This window comes from Ammospiza caudacuta, chromosome 7, assembly GCF_027887145.1.
Source record: "Ammospiza caudacuta isolate bAmmCau1 chromosome 7, bAmmCau1.pri, whole genome shotgun sequence".
Lineage (NCBI taxonomy): Eukaryota > Metazoa > Chordata > Aves > Passeriformes > Passerellidae > Ammospiza > Ammospiza caudacuta.
In genome coordinates, this window is record NC_080599.1 from 26,793,231 (window position 1) to 26,813,254 (window position 20,024).

A 20,024-nucleotide genomic window follows, 5' to 3' on the forward strand; every position below is an offset into this window, starting at 1 on the left:
TTCAGTCCTAGAACATCTCCCTCAGAATTATTCACCAGAGAAATGGCTCACAGGACCAGGTCAAGTGACAGAAGGATGACACTGCAGCCCCCTGCAATTGGTGAAATATTCTCTCTCTGATTTTGTGGGCTTGGAGCCAGGAGCTGAATGAACATGGAGATTAAATTACACTCTTGTCTCTAAAGAAAGCATAACCTTAAGAATGAGACAGAATATATGGGACAGCAATGCTGCTCTGTGCTTTGGACTTCATCCTTCAGAGCTGCTAATCCAAGCACCTGGCACATGCATTAAATTGACTTCAAAATATTTCTTCCTCCTTCAGCCAAATGCAGGACACAAATAATACTATTGGAATTTCCAGAAGCTACTACAGTGCCAGAGACTTTATTGAGTTATTCTGCAATGTTGAACAATTCTTTTGCGCTTCTCACTTGACACAGATTTATCTCGACACATACCTATACACATATCCTTGTCTTGCCTTCAGATAACCAGTACTTTCATATTTATTTAAGTCATTCAAACCTACAGGAAGCAACTCTCCGTGCTTCCACGTTCTAGCAAAGGCAGTTGTCATAATTTTTGTTCTGATGCTCCTTTACCGTAAAACATTTCTCTGGAGTAGGTTTTATGTTAGAAGTTTGTACATTTGTATGGTCTATTTTTTTTTTTTTTTCTTTTCATAGCTTTGGACAAAAACCCCACAACTGTAGTGCTTGATGCATCTAAGTGTACAGATTATTTTGCCAGCTTCTCTTGCAGTATCTAGAAAAACAAATCTATGATAATCACTGAATTCCTGGCTTGCATGTTACTGTAAGGTGTTCCCCTCTGCAGATTGATTCTATCACAACAAATGATACAAAATATAGACAATTATTATTTAACTAATGTGAGTAATATTATAAATTATAAGGTTTTTAGCTGTACTCCTTTCTGGCTCAAGCTTACTTCTGTTTTTGGAAATAGGATTGTGAAAAAGCGTCCTTTGAAATTTCTGGTATTTGCTTCTGCTAGGAACAGAGGGCTAGAGTGAAGGTCAGCTCTGGCTTGACAAAATCAGTGTTATTTTCTAGTTTGCTCTCTTTTCAAATTAGGCTTTAACAGAATAAAAATGCTGTTAATTATTTCACTGCAAGATAATGAAAGTCTTCCCTTTTGCACCTCAGTTGCACACTTCAGAAAGGATTTTTGAGGCAGAACAGATATATAGCATTTTGCATCTGTGAGAATGCCTATAGCAAGTAAATAATAAGGGAAAGAACAAGCTAAGAAATAGTTATCAAGTTGCAAGTATAGGCAGTCACTGGGAGAGATCTTGTAGTTTTTTTATTTAACACCCTAGGAATTCTTATTTCACCATTTTCTTTGAGGAATTTGGACATTCCACGGAGTAAATGCTCAAGTAGCTTGCTTTGCCACATGCTCCTTGATTCCAGAATTGAGATGCGATAGAGAACATGAAACAAGAATTTTTCAGGAATTATCATCTAGCAAAAAAAAAAAAGAGTAAACAACGTTGCCTATGTTGCCTAATGTCCTAAATCAGTAAAATCAAATGCATCCTCAGGAAAGCTGAAAGCACTGACTACTACTCTATTTTAGATAGACAGACATGCAGGCTTGTGATTTCTGTTTAGCTCCTAGATGACAATTACCTTTACCAAACAAATAGCTACCCCATCACAGTAAGGAGCTCTGCATGTAATGTCAGCAGGGAGAGCTGAGAGCAGTTCAGAAAGTAACCAAGCACCTTGGAGGGGAATATTTTAATGTGCCAAGAAACTTGCATTGTTACTGCTTGGGCTGCAGCCACAAGTGTTAGACAACACCTCCCATTTTTTTTTTCTGACTGTCCAGCAGAATATTTTTTACTTTATAAGAAAGAGTGGGCTACAGAAAATGAAGCTAAATGGACACTGAAAAGTACATGAATGAGACTGTGTGCCTTTTATGTCCCTGCTGGCCCTTTTGGTATAAAATGCTGTGGCTTTGAGACTCAGTCTTACAGACTGATATTACTGCTTTCTCTCTGCTTTATAATTGGAAGATGCCTTTTCTCTTATATATGAAATTACACAGACAAGCTGTAACTACATTAAGCTGAATTAATTACCTACCCCATTTTGTCAAAACATTTCTTAATAATCAAACCCTTGCGAAGGATATGTTTTTTTTTAATCTGGCTGGGATAAATTAAGAAGTTCGTTCATTATGATCTACTAGAAAGAGTTTATCTGTCCAGAATTGTTCTGCACATACATTCACGTCAGAATTGGCTGGAATTAATAAATTTCTGCTCTTTTTAACCCATAACAAAGCACTAACATGACAGCAACTACATAGCAGTCAGTGGCTCAAAACACTAATTGTAACTACTTCTGTTGTTGTGGATGGATCAAAATTGAGAAGCTCTTCAAGCCACAATTTATCTCTAAAATAGTACCATTAAAAGGCTATACATTTTGTAGTGCTCTGACCTTTTTAAAATAACATCCAAATTCTGAGATCTTTTTATCCCCTTGTATTATAACACCAACAAATTAAAACTAGTGAGCTTAAAAGTATGTTTGTGTTCTTGAATCTATTAAAACTGTTTAAATTAATCATTATTTCCAACATGGACTGCTGAATTTTGGTGAAATCTGGAACTTTCAGATTAAATTTTCTTTATTTCTTTATCTGAAACAAAAACTCAGTTTTATAATAGCCTACTGCACTTTCTGATCTTTAGAAAAACTCAAAAATGAAGTAGTGAATGAATAGCATCTGTAAGGAAACAATCTAAAGAAGTAAGAGTTTTACAAAGTAAGAGTAAAGTGCAGGCTTTTTTTCTTTATTTCCTAAGAGAAGTAACAGGGATACCCATCCCATGCCACTCACCTTAGCACTAATGGGCACCAGAACCCTCACAGGAAAAGCTAATTTAATAAACTTCCTAATTCCAACTTGCATCTATATGCTATGATCCTGGTAGTGAAAATATTTATGCTTGTCTTTAATTTTCTTGTCCTGTGTGATACCACTGTATCTTAACAGTGACTTAACTAGAGGTATGAAATAACAATTTGGTGTATAACTTATACCAACTCTGTTTCTCTCTTAATGATTCAAAAGATTTTCAGCTATGTCAGTAGAATACCAGTGAAATATCCCTACAACTTCTGAATTTTGACTTGTTTGTGGTCAGTTGCTTACATTTGCTTAGGAATTAGCATTAGAAGGAACCGAAGCAGATGGATTAATGGTCAAGAATACAAACGGTCAAAGGATGAAACTATAATTTGAATGTTTTGCAAATATGTCACTGCCATATATGAAATGCATTCTGCACATATGTTATTAGTTTCCTGACTGGTATGGAATGAAAAGGCCTACTTTGGTATTTCAGGTTACAACAGATGTTATTTCTTCCGTGCTTCCAAATTATGATACTTAATATTCAGCACAACTTTAAAGTAGCTATATGAGAGGCAGAGATAGCAATAAAGCCTGTCCAGATTTTGGAGTTTACTGCCAGTATATAAATACAAAGCACCAGGGTTTTTAGTTTGTGTTTGAACCATGAAGAGGATAAGCAAGAACCAGCTTTTAGAAAGCAGCAGGAAAAGAAACCCAAACTGTTTCAAACTCAAGCCTATGATATTTCTAGGGGTTTTTTGAACCGCATTTCCTTGCTCACAGGTGAAAGTGGTTTCTTGCTCACAGGTGAAAGTGGTTTCCCTTTAGGTAAAAAGGCAAGCCAAAGCCTGAGGAGGAAAGGGAAGCAGTATCCAACATTGTCTTCCCAACCATGCCGTGTAGCCCCAGCTCTGTGCCCTGCATGCAGTCCCACGCAGTAAGCTCAGCAGGACAGCGGTATGCCCCGAGCACAAATCCCTGCTGCGGTGGCTGCCTGCGGGTGCAGAGGTTGTGCTGGAACTCAGGCTGGTGCCACAACGCTGCTCCCTGCTCCTGCTGCCAGGTGTCACAGCCTGGGCGGTCGTCCCCTCCCCGGCTAATGGGCACTGTGTCCTAGGCTGGGGCTTCAAATGGAGTGCTAATGGCAGTCCTGTTCAGAGAAGCGTCTGCACACCTCCAGAAAGCTGCTCCTCTCCCTCCCGAGGAGCACTGTGTGGAGAACTGACTGCTTACCAGTGGCAGAAGGCAAAAAGGTATGGGTGTAGTGTATACAGTACTCTTTTGTCATGTTCTGCTTGCACTGTGCTGTGCACAGATGGAATTCAGCATGGGTGGTTTGGGTCCTCTACAGACTTAAGTCTGTCCTGAATTCAGGGTTAATTTGATTGCCTATTATTAAAGTTCTAAATGAGGAATAGCAGTACTAGGCTGAACAGGTAAATGTATCTGTGTGCTCGACAGGGGGAAGTGCTATATGCTGTGTATTTAAATGCAAACAACAGCTTGCGATGAACTGAAAGGTTCATGGCTCAGCTCCTTAGAAGACAGTATTGTGTAGTGTGTAAATTCTTCAGTGGAAGTTAGAAGTTACTACTAACTACTAGTTTAGCAACTTTCAAAATGAGCAGACCTGTGGGCTCCAAACTGCAGCCTCTGTGATGCTTGATTTTGCACTGCCCCTTGTTTGAAAGGGAAATAGGATCATGGGTGAGAATGTGCCATCGCACACATGGAGCAGGTGATCAGAATTCATCAATGTCATTTGCAGCTACCCTCAGGTTCAGCAGCCTGTCAAAGGGAGTGCAGCAGGCATTAACCTGGTGTTTGTCTGATGCCCTTAACAGCATGGAGTGGTGGCTGGGGGATGTGGGCATTGCTGTGCTACTGCTGCAACACATTTGTTTACTAGTGAAATCCAGTGTAGAGTGATGGGAAAAGGCAAGTAAAAATTCCTTAAAAATGCTTAATATGGTGACAAATGTAACACATGTAAAACATTATTATTTTACTGTTATATGTTTTGTTCCTTGTGAATTGATATTGCACTCCTGTTTCCTAAGGGACTTGTTTACATGACCAGAATATGCCTTATGTGGACTTTGCAGCAAATAAGGGTGGTACACAGGTATGACCTGTGCACTCTGTCTAATAGCATCTTCTTTGCTCAGAGATGTTTTACTGCAGCCCTGAGTCTTGAAACACCATTTCTTATTTTAATTCTGTCTGTAATTGTACCATTTCAGTTAAGTTTTGCCCAAATTCACACTGGAATTGTGAACAGGATCAAAGTCTGTGGTGTAATTAAACCAATCCCACTCACAAGAACTCAATCTCTTTTCTGAAAGCTACTTCTCATATGTACAAAATGAGCTTGCTTGTATGTGCTCACGTCATCTGTTTCCCATTATGCATGCTCTGAGACCTATATATGAGGAAACATTAAGTAAAATATTTTTATTAGACATTTTAAAGTGCATAAGAAAATGGAGAGAGTACTGAGCATGTAGGGCAGTAGGTTAAGTGAGCTTGCTGTACCCAAGGCAGCATTTGCACCCTGTCTCGGATGGTGAGACCATGGGGCTGCACAATTTCAGATTTTTCCTGCAATGACTGCAGCCAGCTCCATGGTAATAGGTTAAACTTGGATTTTGTAACCAAAGAGGACAGATTCACTCTGCAGCCTGAACATTGCACCCTGTGACTCTCAGCTATTCTCTCTGAAGGTTTGCTTTCTCTACAAGTCTTTCTGAAGACACTGTTGATCACTGTATCTACAAAATGACTGCGAATGTGGGCTGGCATCCTTATAAAAATGCTACTTCATGGCTGGTATTAAAATAGTGATGTTGGTATGGGGTTTTGCTTGGATTGTTAGACTTATTTTCATAATAATTGTGCAATTTGGTCTTTTTGGATAGCAAATCTATTATTGCTCACATTTCTAGGCAATTGCTCGAGGATGCTGGTGTTTGGAGCAGCCATAAGGGCATTTTGTGCTCATATTCATGTTTCACAGTCCTATAAATGTGGCTGTATTTTTCTGTGCTCTATTAGGAGGAGTTCTCATTTTTAATGCCAGTAGGATTTTTGGATGTAGCAAAAATACTGTAACTTTCTGTACCCCAATTTTCAGAAATACCTGTCTTGTATTGCCATGTGAAAAATAAATCAAACTGCCAAAGTTTGGCTGAACTGCAGGAGACCAGAGTGTAAGAAATATCATAGTGGAGAATGCAGGCAGTCAGAATGATGCACCATAATCTGTACTTGTTAATTAAACAATCACAGCTAGAGATGACATTAGAACTTTACGTGATTATCAGCAACAGCATATTTACAAGTAAGAATTATGCCTTCGAAAAGCTTTTAAAAAATGGTAAAATTGTTTTAACAAATGTGCTGCTGCACTGGCAGCTAAGCTGCTGCTCCCTGTGGTTTTGTACTTTATACATCCTCCTTTAAAATATGGCCAAAGGCTTTTCCTTACAGCTGATTAGTATCTCCAGAGTTCTCCATTCACTTAGGGGCTGTCTCTCAGTAAGTGCTGGCAATGCCTCATAGCTTTTTCTCTTTTCTGTTTTGGTTCAACTGTACAGACCAAATAGCAATAGCAAAACTTAAGTGATACAGTTTTAAATTAATTCCATTTCTAAGGATCTGATCTTGTAAAGTAGCAGATAATTTCTGCAAAAGTCAACATTACTCAATACTTTTCTTATATATTTTTATTTTTTGTTTCTTTTTCCCAAACACGGGATAGGAAATCTGCTAATTTGTCAGCTAATACGTGGTCAGCATGTTATTTTACAAAATCTGTGTATTATGATTTTAAGTCTTTCTGGGGACAAAAATAGTCTGGTGTCTGTCTTCTGCTTTTAAATGCAAATTTAATGGGGAATTTGAATTTAGAGGAAAATAGAAGTTCTATCTCTGTTAGTCTTCAGGCAGCAGCATTATACTACTACTAATTGTGGTGGCACAGGAAGGCTTTTATAGCAGTCATTTCACATAACTGAAGGATTACATCTGAGCATACAACCACCCTTCATTAGCACCTTTTTAATTATTTCGGTGCCTGTAGGTCAGCATATTTTGCATTGCTCCATTAGAGGTGATGGGCACATATTGTAGACAATGCTCTGTGGCTTTATAAACAAATAAAACAATTTCAGTTCTTTATCAACCTGCTATAAATAGGAAACACAGCACAGTTGACCAGAAGAGGAAAAACTCCATCTCCCATTTCTTCATCCCTGAGAACTAAAGCCTCTCTGCCACTAGAGGGTGAGACAACTACAAACCAAACACTGAAGGCTTACTCTTTCCTATAGAAGGTACAAATACAGAAAGTTAACATGCAGAGAGGACCTTGATTATTTGTATTGAAAAGAGAAGGGAGCATGCCATCACCACAGCACAAACTCTTATACTTAAATCCAGAGCTGTGAAGAAATATGGGAAGAGTTTGTGATAATTAACAGCAGTGGAACAAAACTCACGATCTAAACAATAGATTTTTGGATCTTGGGGAGGCATAGTTATAAAAACAGGTTCTGATCCTCATATAAGTACCAAATCAAGCTGTTCTGCTTCAGAAAGCACTATTTTTGGCTTAAAGTGACTTCCTTTTAGTGAAAAAAGGTCTAGCTGCATTTGATCTATACTATCTATACTGAAGATTTTACTTGCTTTCTTGTAGATTTTTGGCTTTTCTAGTATTTATTTCTTTTTACTGCACAACAGCCTGATGTCATTGCCCTGGAGTACCTTTCAGAAATGCAGATAAATTGTTCAGTGTAGTTTAGTATGGCTCTGCATCTAGTCCTGGCAAAAAGCACTAATTCCTACTAACATGCCCAACGTTTATTGACTAAATGTAAGGTTTTCTGTGCTGTTTAGGTGGCCTGGAAAGGCCCAGAGATGGCCTTGAAGAGCCCGGCGCTTCAAAGGACGAGGAGAGACTTCTGATCTTGTCTCGGTCTTGGTGTTTATTAATTGTTTATCTAAAAGATTTTCTTTCAGCCCGACAGAGGTCTGCACAGCAAGTCAGCCATGGGCACACTCCCGAAGCCCCTGGGCGGTCACTTATCTTTATACCCTAAGTTACGTGTACAATATTTATCATTTCTCCCCAATACCTTCTACCCTTATTAACCGGTGCACTTCTAGTAATAACCAATCCCCAAGTGCCACCACCACCACAGAAGATGGAGGCCAAGAAGAAGAAGAAGGACAGGACACGCCCCAATTCCTCCATCTTACTTCTTTAGACCCCCCTGTACCAAAATCCTAAACCCTGTGTTTTACACTTTAACTAACTTATCCCTTCACCATACACCCAGTGAATTCCTCCCAGTCCTCATACAGGTCTCGTCTCCTGTGTAGGATCAAAATCCTGCCACCAGACACTTCTGGCAACATTCCAGGATTCCCGAGCCCCCCAAGGGTGGTCTCGGCCTCTCTGCACCTCCATCCTGAGGTGCTGAGATCCCACAACTAAATGCTTTACAAATAAGTTATTTTTTGATGCTTGCACAGTCTCTTAGAAGATTGTTTTTTCTGAGGACTTCTTTAAGTCACAAAGAAAAGATGCCATTTACATTTCAACTTTAAAAAGCTACTCAAATCGGGGATTTAACAAATCAGTACACTGTTTCTTCAGGAACAATATTTCCCAATTTAAAACAAAAATCAAGTCCCACAAGGAACTGTAACATCAAGTAATTTTTTTTTTTTTTGATCTCACAAAACTCTCTGAAGAATTCGGTCATTAAATATGTTTCAACAATGCCTGCTGCCTTGTTACTCTGTTGTTCCTTCAGCAATCTGAAGGTCCGAACTCATCTTTCCTTTTTTCATGAAGAAAGACTGAGTTTGTAAAAATACTAAAGGGCATGTATAGGGTCAGAAGAAACAAAAGCATGTGTCACTAAGTGGTGGTAGAAGAGGCAAAAGAGAAGAAAACATTAACTATCATAAACAGTTCTACACTATTGCCTGAGAGACTTCAGTAACTTGTTCAGCTTCTGTGAATCATTGTGGCAAGAATTAGAGTGAAATTTTGAGATTCTACTCTAGGTAGGAAAGGGCAGCATTAATCTTTGTTTAGGAATTACAGTTTTCTGCTACAGAGTGATGAGAAATTTTGTTGAAAGCGCTTTGTATTTATCAGCATCATTTTAATTTTAGGGAAATTAACATTTGAGTTTGAAGTTGCATGCAGGACTTAGATTTTCTGGCCTGAAAACTCTTCATGCTCAGGCTTAGCTGCATACCCAGATTTTGCTGCCTGCTTACTTAAAACATAGAAGAAGTCCTTATTGAATCTTGTTGAAATAAACAGGGCTTAGGAACACATTAGTTTCTATTTAAAATTACCTTAATTCTGCTGTTAATATTGGTTTACTCTTGATTCTTGTATAATATTCACATAACTTCAGGCAAGCTGTGGAATGATTTACCCTTTTTAAAAATAAGGCATTAGTAGAGCAATGAAAGGGTTACTGTTGGGTTTTTTTTTGTTTGTTGGTTTTTGTTGTTGTTGGGAGGGCTTTTTTTTGTTTTGTTTTTTAGGATTTTAACTGAAAGGAAGCAAATTATGAAATGCTCTTGTGCTGACATTAAAAATCCCTGTCCCCCTTCTATGTGCTCTTTTCTTTTAGTGTCCTAAATACCATAGGAGCAATAGAGCGTTTACAGTTGGAGGCAATGGTTGCTTTCTTCATTTCAGAAGATGATATTTTGAGCTCTATCAAATAATTTTAACCTTCAAGCCTATCCAAAAGCTTTCCTGGGAGGCACAAACAAAAATGCACAGAACAGTCATCTAGAATATTGTTTTGCTATTCTGAATGGAAAGTATGAAGTGCTGAAAGCACAAGAATTTTTTTTTATTACAATACTAGCATATTTAGCACAGTTCCTTATTCTACTTTGTCTTCAGCATCTTTCTGCTTGATGATTTCTGTAGGATTTGCAGCTATCCAAACAGCTTTCATTAATTCAACACATACCATCTTTTTCTGGACAACACAACATAGTTTTTATGGTTGAGAAAACTGGACATCTGTCCAGCTTTTATCTCCCTCCATTACAGAAACACCACTTAGCTGCCTACTAGTTTCTAAGGCTTAGAGCCAGACCCAACACCAAATTCAATTACTGAACTCATTACATTTGACCACACTCTATACCAGTGTCAAAATCTTGTTAGCAGAAAGACTCTTTCAGTTGAGCCGTTATTTGATTTTAAGAAAAAAAAGCTTGAGGTAAAAAGCCTAGTCCCTCTCTCAGATTCTAAGGCATTGTTGCTATCTTTCCCTCAAATCTAAAGGCTAGAGGCTGGAAAAACCACATTTGTATGACACCTGAAAAGGGTTTTAGGGGAGGGTTTGTTCTGTTAAACTTGTAATAGATGAACAATGATAAAACCAGTAGAAACATCTCGGGCAGGCCATGGAGAGCCTGTCAGGCTGTGGTAGAAGGTGTGAGCTGCCCAAGCCCAGGCCTGACTCTGGAAACTCACCTTTTACTTGTGGGGTGGTTGGTTGGAACCAGGAGCTTCTGTATTTTTTCAGTTTCCTTCAGATTAGTAACTCAGTTAAAGCTGGGTTTAGGTTTTCTTGTAGCACTTTTGCTGGCTAGCATAAATTCAGGAGATGGCCGCCCACTGAGGGCCAAAGGCCCCTGAACATGAATGCCGTCTCTTTTCCCTGGGAAACAAAACTCGGCAGGCCAGGTTCCTGATGTCAGTGTGCAGGAGGCATTTGGGACTGTCAAGACAGCTCGAGTTGGACATGGTGGCACCTTGGGTCTGGGACACAGCCTGTGCCATTTGGAATTTCAGCAGGCGCCTGCCCACTGAGGGCCACAGGTCCCTGAACACCAACGCCGGCCCTTTTCTCTGTTAAACCATACTCAGCAGTCCAGGTTCCTGGTGTCAGTGTGCAGGAGGGACTTGGCACTGTCAAGGCAGCCTGAGCTGGCAGTGGTGACAGCTTGGGGCTGGGACACATCCTGCACTGTTTGGAATTTCTGCAGGCTGCTGCCCACTGAAGGCCACAGGCCCCTGGACACGACACAAAACCCATCCCTCTTCCCCTGGGAAACAAAACTCAGCAGCCCAGATTACTGATGTCAGTGTGCAGGAGGTTCTTGGCACTGTCAAAGCAGCCACTTGAGCACCATTTTTTCTTCCATTCCCTGTTCTCTACTGTGCAAAGCAGTTCCTCAGGCTCTCTTGGAACAGCAGTGCCTGTTGCTTTGGTGGCACTTTGGTGCTCTGGGATTTGGGGAGCTTTGCTTGTCTAAGCTCCTTCTCTCCTCTGCGTGTGGCTTGGTCCCAGCTTTAGCTGATGTGACATTCCTTCCACAGAAACATAAGTGGGAATGGCAGGTAGCAGCACAGTGCTCATTGCTGCTAATTTCAAATGGGACTGCCAGTTAGAAGCTGAAAATGCTGTTTTGTAAATTGCACCTCCAGACAGGCTACACAGCACTAAGCAAAGAGCCAGGAAAAACCCTGCCATCCACCTTCTGAGACCTTGGAAAGAAGGGTAGTTTCATTATACTTGTTGGTTTTAGAGTCTGACAGTATTTTTAGGCCTGAAGAACTCAGTGATACACATTCAAATTCATCATTCTAACAGTTTTCAACTTTCACAGTAAATTATTTGTTTTAAAGGTTGAACATGTCACATGGTAATAGCATCTAACCAGCAGCTATGAAATGTCTAAGGAATCAGGGGAGAGAGGGAGAAATCTCAGTAAGCAAAAGATAATGACTGGGACAGCAGAACACAAACAGCCCAAACAGACACGATGGGGGGAATTCCAAAACCTTAGATTTTACTTTATGTTTTTGGGTCATGTTGTAACATCACAAAGATCATGCCTGTCATATAAACTTAATCTGAATTTTTTTGTCTGGCTTTGACTTATGCAAGTGCCAGAGGAAATGGATGGTAAGACAATGGATCAAATTATGAACATGTTTGTATATGATGAACTGGAATTTTAAAATATATTTTTACTTATTTGTGTTTTTTAATTTTTGTGGGACAACACTAAAGCCCAACAAACTATTTTTTTGTTCTTATTCCATTTTTTTTCCTTTTCCCAACCACATCCAGCTTCGGGTGGAAGAAAGACTTGAAGATAGTTTAGCAGAAGGAAAACTTCTTGGAGGACAACCCTCATACTATGAATCTGATACATTTATCTGCTTTAGTTGAGAAGGTATTATTTTAAATTAAAAAACCCACATGAAGCTATTGACTGAAATTTCTAGAAAAAATCAACTTAACGCTGTAAATGTACCTTCTTTATATTGTACACAGTGTAAGTTTCTTCAAACATGCAGGTACATGTAAGGACCCTCTTGGAGAACCATCTCTTTTATAGAAGACAAACTCAAACTTTAAAATGCAGCCATTGCAGACTATCAAGTTTTATTTCTGTATTTTTGCTTACTTTGGGTGGGGGGAAAAGCCCTAAATTCTTAATTTTGTTGTAAGATGTAGAATAGGTAGGAAGAGTATTTCTACAATACAGACTAAAAGAATGAATCATACTGGCTTTGACACATGATGTATGTTAGAGTATGAGGCCTGTTGTCACAGAGTACATGGAATTCTAAGGTATCTGCACTAAGGTCACTGAAGTTCATAATTGTATGCAGCAGGAAAATACTAATATAATTAATTGAAGTGTTAAATATTGTGTACCCTATTGTATTATTTGGAACTGAATTGGTTTTATAAGGTATAATCATGCTTTCTGAGTGTTTTGAGTTGCTGCTGTAAACAGGTTATGCCTTGTTAGGGTACTGTGGTTGAAATGCTGCTGCTCACTAATGCTGTTTGTTGTGCCATGGACAGCAGTGTTCTGTCAGCCTTCATTCCTGTTCCATGCAGGCTTCTTGAGAGATGATCTCTGTACAAACTTGACTCAGCTTACAGAACTCCTGATGTGCAGATGAGCTGCAGCATGTGCTCTTTCTCTTTGCTGCATTTGCTTGACAATTACAAATAAAAACTCCTGGTAGATCATGAGGTCTGGGATCAGTATAACCTTCTCCATAACTACTAACAACTGGGAAAACCTAAACATAATCAGCATTAAATAGCAACTTCATTTTCATCTATGATTAATTCAATTTGGTAATACAAAATATGGGCATACCTGAGTTCTGTCTTTTGGGGAAAATCTGAACTGAGACAAATTTGTCATTAAAGTAACACTGAAAGTTTTGAAGCAGTCAACATCTGGCAAATAAAGGAGAAAAAATTCAAGTTTTTTTTTTCAAAATAGTTTCATAGAAATGAAGACAAAATTTCTATTTTGGGGCATGGGGGAGAAGGGACTTTCAGGCCTCTGGTTAAAAAAAGAAAAGTATCATGAAGATGTTGGTAGACTTCCCTTGTATCAAATCTTCCAAATTAATGAAGAAGCCCAAAATATTTAATTTAGGATAATTTAATTTAATTTAGGATATAAGAAGTGAAACACCTCAAAATAATAAGAGTATTGCTGGCAGCTTTCCACTGTGGACTACTGATGTCAATGTGAATGATTGAGGTATCATGCCAGATTTTAGAAGTGAGTGAAGCATATTACAAACAAATGACAGGAACAGTTAATTTAGGAAAAAGAAGTTAGAAGGAGCAAACTGATACAGCATGGCAATATATAAAAACAAGAAAAATAATCTTGAGGTAGTTGTAGTGGTTCTGCTATTTAATAACTGTATATAGAAGGTTTGGTTAGGACTGCTTTTCTGTGTTAGGTGTCCTGGAATCCTTTTTTGGAAAGTGTAGACAGAGGTCATAGAAGTCATAGCTGAATAGAACAAAATGGGAAGGAATATTAGAAGAGCAATCACCACTTTTAAGTACTTTAAAGTGTGCCCTGAATCTGTCAGCAGGATTTCTGTTTTTGTTTTTCAGAAGAAAAAGTATAGCAAAACAGATCAAACCTAACATTTTTTTTTCTGAGTCCCCATCACTCACTAGAGGAAATGACAAACTCATTTTATGTGATTTTTATGGCTATCCCTTCCCCCTTTTCCTCAATTCTGTTTTATTCATTAATTGTAATTCTCAGTTTTTGTTCCAGGCTTTTTAAGCTGGATTATCACCTTTTCATTCCAATATTCTCTCCTAGTTGCCTGTAGTTATCACTACCTTTTTTAACAGTTGATTTCATAACCTTTTGATCTGCTTTAGTACTTAACTACCTGTACTTTATGACACAATAGTAATTATTTTTCCTTATGAAAAAACAAAGTTTTGTTTTCAAACTCATGAAAATTTTACATTTAAGTGGCATAAACATTCATTAAACTCTATTTATGGCCCAACTCACAAATACTCGTTAACTGTAGTGCACAGAAGGTATTTTCAGGTTTAAAAATTACTTCTTTAAATGTACTGGGAGAATTCATACAAGGTTGCCAATAGAAATTTCAAAGACAGGGAATATTTACATGAAGAATTTCAGTTAAAAAAATCCAAATAAACTAACCAAGAGGTAATGTAATTACATCAAAAATCCTCAGGAACAACAGTAGATATTTATGTTATCTGTTAAGGTAAATATTCACTTTAACTTAAATGATCCAGCCATATAGTTGTCCATCTTTCACTTTTCTGTTGTGTTTTAAGTGTTAATAATGTTTTTGGTTAAATGTTCCAAACATTTGGCAGTAAGCCTTCTCCTGGGCCTTCTCCTTTGTTTTCACCATGCTGCAGATGACTGTCTTCTGATTTGGCTTTTTTTTTTTTTTTTGTTTTTTTAAAGACAGTTTACAGTGGTACTGAATAGATTTAAGACCTTCAATAAATCTCATGGATGTGATTGCTGTACCACCATTGCTCCTACCCTATTAGCATGGGTTTAACTGTGAACTCCCAGGAGAAGAATTAGTGATCAGAAAGGTCTGTTTCTGAGTTTTTGCTGTTTAGAATGAATGATGCTCAGTCTCTGGACTAAAGCTTGGTTTAAAGGTTGGTGTTCATGTTTCAACATAATGCTCTCATGGTTAAGCCATATCAAGTTGAGCGTCAGGTGTTGAACCTGACATAGCACAAGTAAATCCTTATGTCAGCACTTGCCAATCACAGTATACAGTTCCAGAAAAATATGAGTGTAATCTATGGAAGACAGAGAAACTTTTCACCAAAGAGAAGCTATACCAGCAACTCCAGGAAATGGCTTTGGGAATATAATTGCACCCAAAGGGAAAGGACACATTCATTGGTCAGTTACACTTTACAAAGCCAAGAGAGTTAATTCTCAGATAGCAGATGAATCACCTGCCATGGCTTATTGTTAATTTATTATCATAGAACCATGGAAGACCCAATTGCAAGGGACCTGAAATGTTGTCTTGTTCAATCATTTTTGGCAAAAGCCAAGACAAGGTGACCCAGCCAAAATCTTTGTTGGGGAATCCGCCAATTCCCTGAGGAGATAATTCCAATGGCTGATTGCTCTCATGGTGAAAATTATTCCTCTTGTGTCCAATTGGAATTGACCCAGGAGTAACTTGCACTTATTATCCCTCCTCTTTTCCACGTAACTCCTTATAAAAAGGCAGTCTCCAGCTTTTTTAGTCAAGTCTTGTAGTCCTTTAAATATTGGAACATGGTCATACAAGGTCTCTCCTTCTTTCGTCAAGGCTGAATAAACACCGGCATCTCAGCCTTTCCTTATGGAAGGCTTCCTAGTCCTTGGATCATCTTTGTTGCCCTTCTCAGGACCCTGCCCAGCCGATCCCCATCTTTCTTTATAGTAGGGAGCAAGGCTGAACACAGCATCCCAGCTGTGGCCTGGCGAGCACAGAGTAGAGTGGGATCCTTCTTTATCTCTGCTGGCTGATGCAACCCAGCATCCTGTTCACTTTCCTTGCTACAGCAAGGCTTGTTGTCATTCAAGTTGTGAATAAAAATATAGGCAATCTGCTTACTGGATTTGTTTTCTGTACAAAATAATTAAAAAAAAAAAGACAAATGAAAAAGGAAAGGTAAATTGTCCTGGAAGAAACTACAATTTAATTCTGTCTTTTCAGAAAACTGGTAGTAATTGCAAGAATAGAAGAGTAAAATAAGAGTGGTTTCTGAAGTCTTTAAAAAGAGTAGCCTGGAAGATTTTTGGAAATTAAAATTAGGCAATAAATACATAAGGCTCAGCTACCTGCTAAAAGTTGTCAACTCTTAATTTTACATCTGTTGTTGATCACACTGCAGGACTTGATAATATGTTTATGATCATGTCACTGCAGTGGAAGAGACAAAGTTAAATTGTCATGTCTAGTCAAGTAGAGGTCCTGGTCTTTCATGTATATTTGATGACAAACAGTCCCACTGAAGCCTGGCTGGTGTATTACAGCAGTACCCTTACAGCAAGGTTTGTGATTCTTTGCTGCCTCAGGCATAAGCATCTAGATCTCTCAAGTTGTTTTAAACCAAGTAGAATTAAAATTATACGGACTTTTAACAAAAAAATAGTTTCATCTGTAATAATGGTTTTGTCTTAAGGGTTGCATTTTGTTTAGTAACTGAGTGAGAGAAGCTGTGCCAATAACTGCTAGATACTGGCAAATAATTACTTGGCATTCAAGTCAAGTAAACATTTTATATACTATAAAGTTATTTAGCATTTAAATTTCAAAGTAGCTTATGATCTGTGGTATTAACCTTATCTTCCTTCCTTCCTCTTACATGATCAAACTTAGTAAATGTAATTTAAAATGTACTTCTATATTCTGTTTGTAACTATCCCCCTGAAACTATCTGCCCTATAGGAGAAGCTGCCATATTGCAGTAATGAAACCTGACAAAATTCCTCAAATCTCAATACATTCAATAACAAAGTTCAAGATGAAACCTACTTAAATAAAGGGCTGTAAGTATTTAGTTGCTATTTTTTTTGTGAATTCAGTTTTTTTTATGAGGAAAGGACAAACACATACACCCATTTCAGCTGCATACAATAGGCCATTGTCACTTGCCCTCAGTGGGCTATGCATATTCATGCTCCCAGCAGTTCGATATGTACTCCTATCATTACCTCCCTTGATTCTGTCCTGAGTGTCACTCCAAACAGCAGATTTGGAGCTAGAAAACTTTATAATATAAAGGTTTTCCTGCTGTATATGTTGCAGTTGTAAATATGCCTTTGAAACAATTCTGGAGGTGAGGAAATATTTATCTCATTTAGCTGTATTTAGCTGTATTTTTTGAATGGCTTGAAAAATTAGTTTTGAGATATTTTCTATTATTTAATGAAGAAGTTTTTATCCATTTCAAGCCAAGAACCACCTGATTAGGAAAATATGTAGCTGAACTGCTGAGCAGATGAATTAATGCAGTTAGATATTCTTTTGGAGAGTCACCAGAAATGCTTCAGAGTCTTCCAAGATCTCAGTTCTTAGCTTACTACCTAATTTTCAATCTCAAGAAGGCACGTGAAGTTGTCACCTACTTTTACTGTGAAAATGTTTTGCAAAGTGAGAGCTGCACAAATAAGAGTGGTGGTAGCTCCCTACAAGTGATGACAAGTCCTGAGTAGACTTGTAGCTTTACTCAAATATTTGAATGATAAATGTCCTGGATTCACAGTCACAGGAATAGGTTGTAAGTGCAAGTAAGGAAAAGTACACTTTTTCAAACCACTTGGCACTGAGAACACAGCTAAGAAGCAATTCTCCAAGCCTGATAAATCCTGATATATCTCCTGCATAATCCTTGTGGCCGTTTTCTCCAGAGGAGCTTCCAGAAAAGACAGTCAGGTGTTAATGTGGAAGTGCAGTAAGATATAGAACTTACCTTTCTGATAATGCCATTTATGCAGGTATTAACCTGTCTGCAACCTGTTGCTGTCCCAGTGCTCCATGGAAATGTTTCAGGTTTGCTGTCCACCATCACTTGCTGTTGGAAATGGGGTGCTTTGTCCTAGTTGGCTCTGTGCTCATCTTGGAGCTAGCTGTAGTCTTCCTCCTTTATCTTCTCATCCTTTGCCTTGGATTCTTTGACACCTACACTGATAGCTCTGATTTTCCAGTCTCCTGGGAAAGCCTTTTCTTTCTCTCCTTCATGGAGAAATGACTCAGCAGCTGGATGGGAAAGTTGTGTGGATTTGCTGTGAGAGACCTTGGTTTCCTCTCAGGACATTTCCCATTCACACCCCAAGGTGTGAGCAGGCAATTATCCAGCTCTGCTTCTCTGCCCCAGTCCTGACAGCCTGGAGATGCTCTGGCTTTCCACAGACCAGTTTGTGGGGACGGGAAACACCTATTTCATGTGGTGCAGGCCAGGCTGAGCCAATTGCTGGGATCTTGAGAGCATGTGTGTGTTTAAAGTGGGTGTGAATATTTCACAGTAGAATATGAAAGGTCTACTTTGTGGTCTTTTAAAAATATTTCTGGCACAGCAAAACAAGTAAGATGGGAGATAGGCTTTTTGTATGGGATTACTTGGTGCCAGTGCAGAACTTTGTCTTTGCCAAGTTTTTGGTTAAGTTGGAAAGTATATTTCCTTGATTATGATGAGGCGAGACGCTCTTTAAATAGAAAATAAATTTTACTGCCATCTGCAGAGCAATCTGATGAATTAAATGAGGAGTTACAAAACTCTTCTGTTGGCCCCTTTGGAATAAGCCAGTTCGTATGGATTTTATAAATCCAGAACAGAATTTTTAAATATGCCTCCTTCAAAATTTATCACAAAATATCTTGTTACATGGTGGCAATCTTGGTCAGATTATGTTCCTTTTAGATGTTTTCTCCCAGTTTGAGATAAAATTATTCTCCTGGGTTGCTATGAGATTTAAACTCCATATCTCTGTACTTGTCATTTATTTTGAAGAGTCTGAGATGCTTCAGGTGTTGGCATTCATATATCATCCATCAAATATAGCAAAAATCCCACTTTATCGCCAGAAACCTTCTGTCATACCCAGGTTTAACAAGCAACCTCACGAATTAAAACAAGAGCTTAGGTACACCAGCAGCTATAAACATCTGTTTAAACATGTTAGGGATTATTAGGCAGTACCACAGCCTTGTTAACTTGAAGTGTGAGCCAGGATTGCAGTCCAAAGCAAGCATAAGAACTGCGATGTAGCAAAAAAAAGAAGGGAAAACCTCAATTTTGCAGAGTGAAGATTAATTGGACATATACAATAAGTACACACAAGCTTTTAAACTTTCATTCAAACCTAGTCCAGCCATAAAAACACAGCTGTTCAAGCTAACTAAGCATTATAGGTCTAGACCTGCAAATGAGCACTTGAATGGTATTAGAAATTAAAATCAGCAGTAAAAGTCTTTGGGTATACTTTGTCACATCTATACACAGATCCCATTGGAAATAGTGCCAAGTTCAGAGTCAGACTTATGTTTTCATCATAAATGAACTCCAAAATCATAGGATTGAATAAAAATTAATCTTGGATTCTCAAACTTCCAATATAATGCTGTGGGATTAGGCAATCTGAGAGACAGACAGTGAGAATTATTAGTTTTTTGTGCAGAAAGATACCCAGAAGTGTTCTTTTCAGAAAAGACAACAACAACACATCTATTTCATCCTAGTCCTCCAGTATGCTTTATGCCTTAACCATAATTGAAAAAACCTTTTCCAAAGTCTTAACTTCATCCAAGTAAAATCCCATGACTGGTGGTGCTATCCTTCTGAAAGTGGCAGGTGTCTTTCCTTTACATCTTCTCTTCTTTGGACTCCTTGAGTTTGTGCTGTCTAAGCCCTTCTCATAAAGCAAGGAACATATCTTTTTACAATTGCTGCTGTGGAGATGACATGCAGATCAGTCTTCTCACTCTTTCATCTTCACACCTATTTTCCTCCATGCAAACCACACCTTTAGCTCTTCTGATATCATATTATGGTTGTTTGGATTTTACTTTGTGTGTAAGATGACTAAACCCCTTGGTGTTTTCATCATGTTGTTCCTTTCCTCCTTTTTAATAACTGTGAACAAAATTTAATTTTGTCACCTATGCACTAATTATTTTATCATCATCTCTTTGTGATCTGCAGATTTAGGTGATAGTGGAATCTTGCAGTGTTTTCCACAACTAATTGAGATTACTCTTCTTTGAT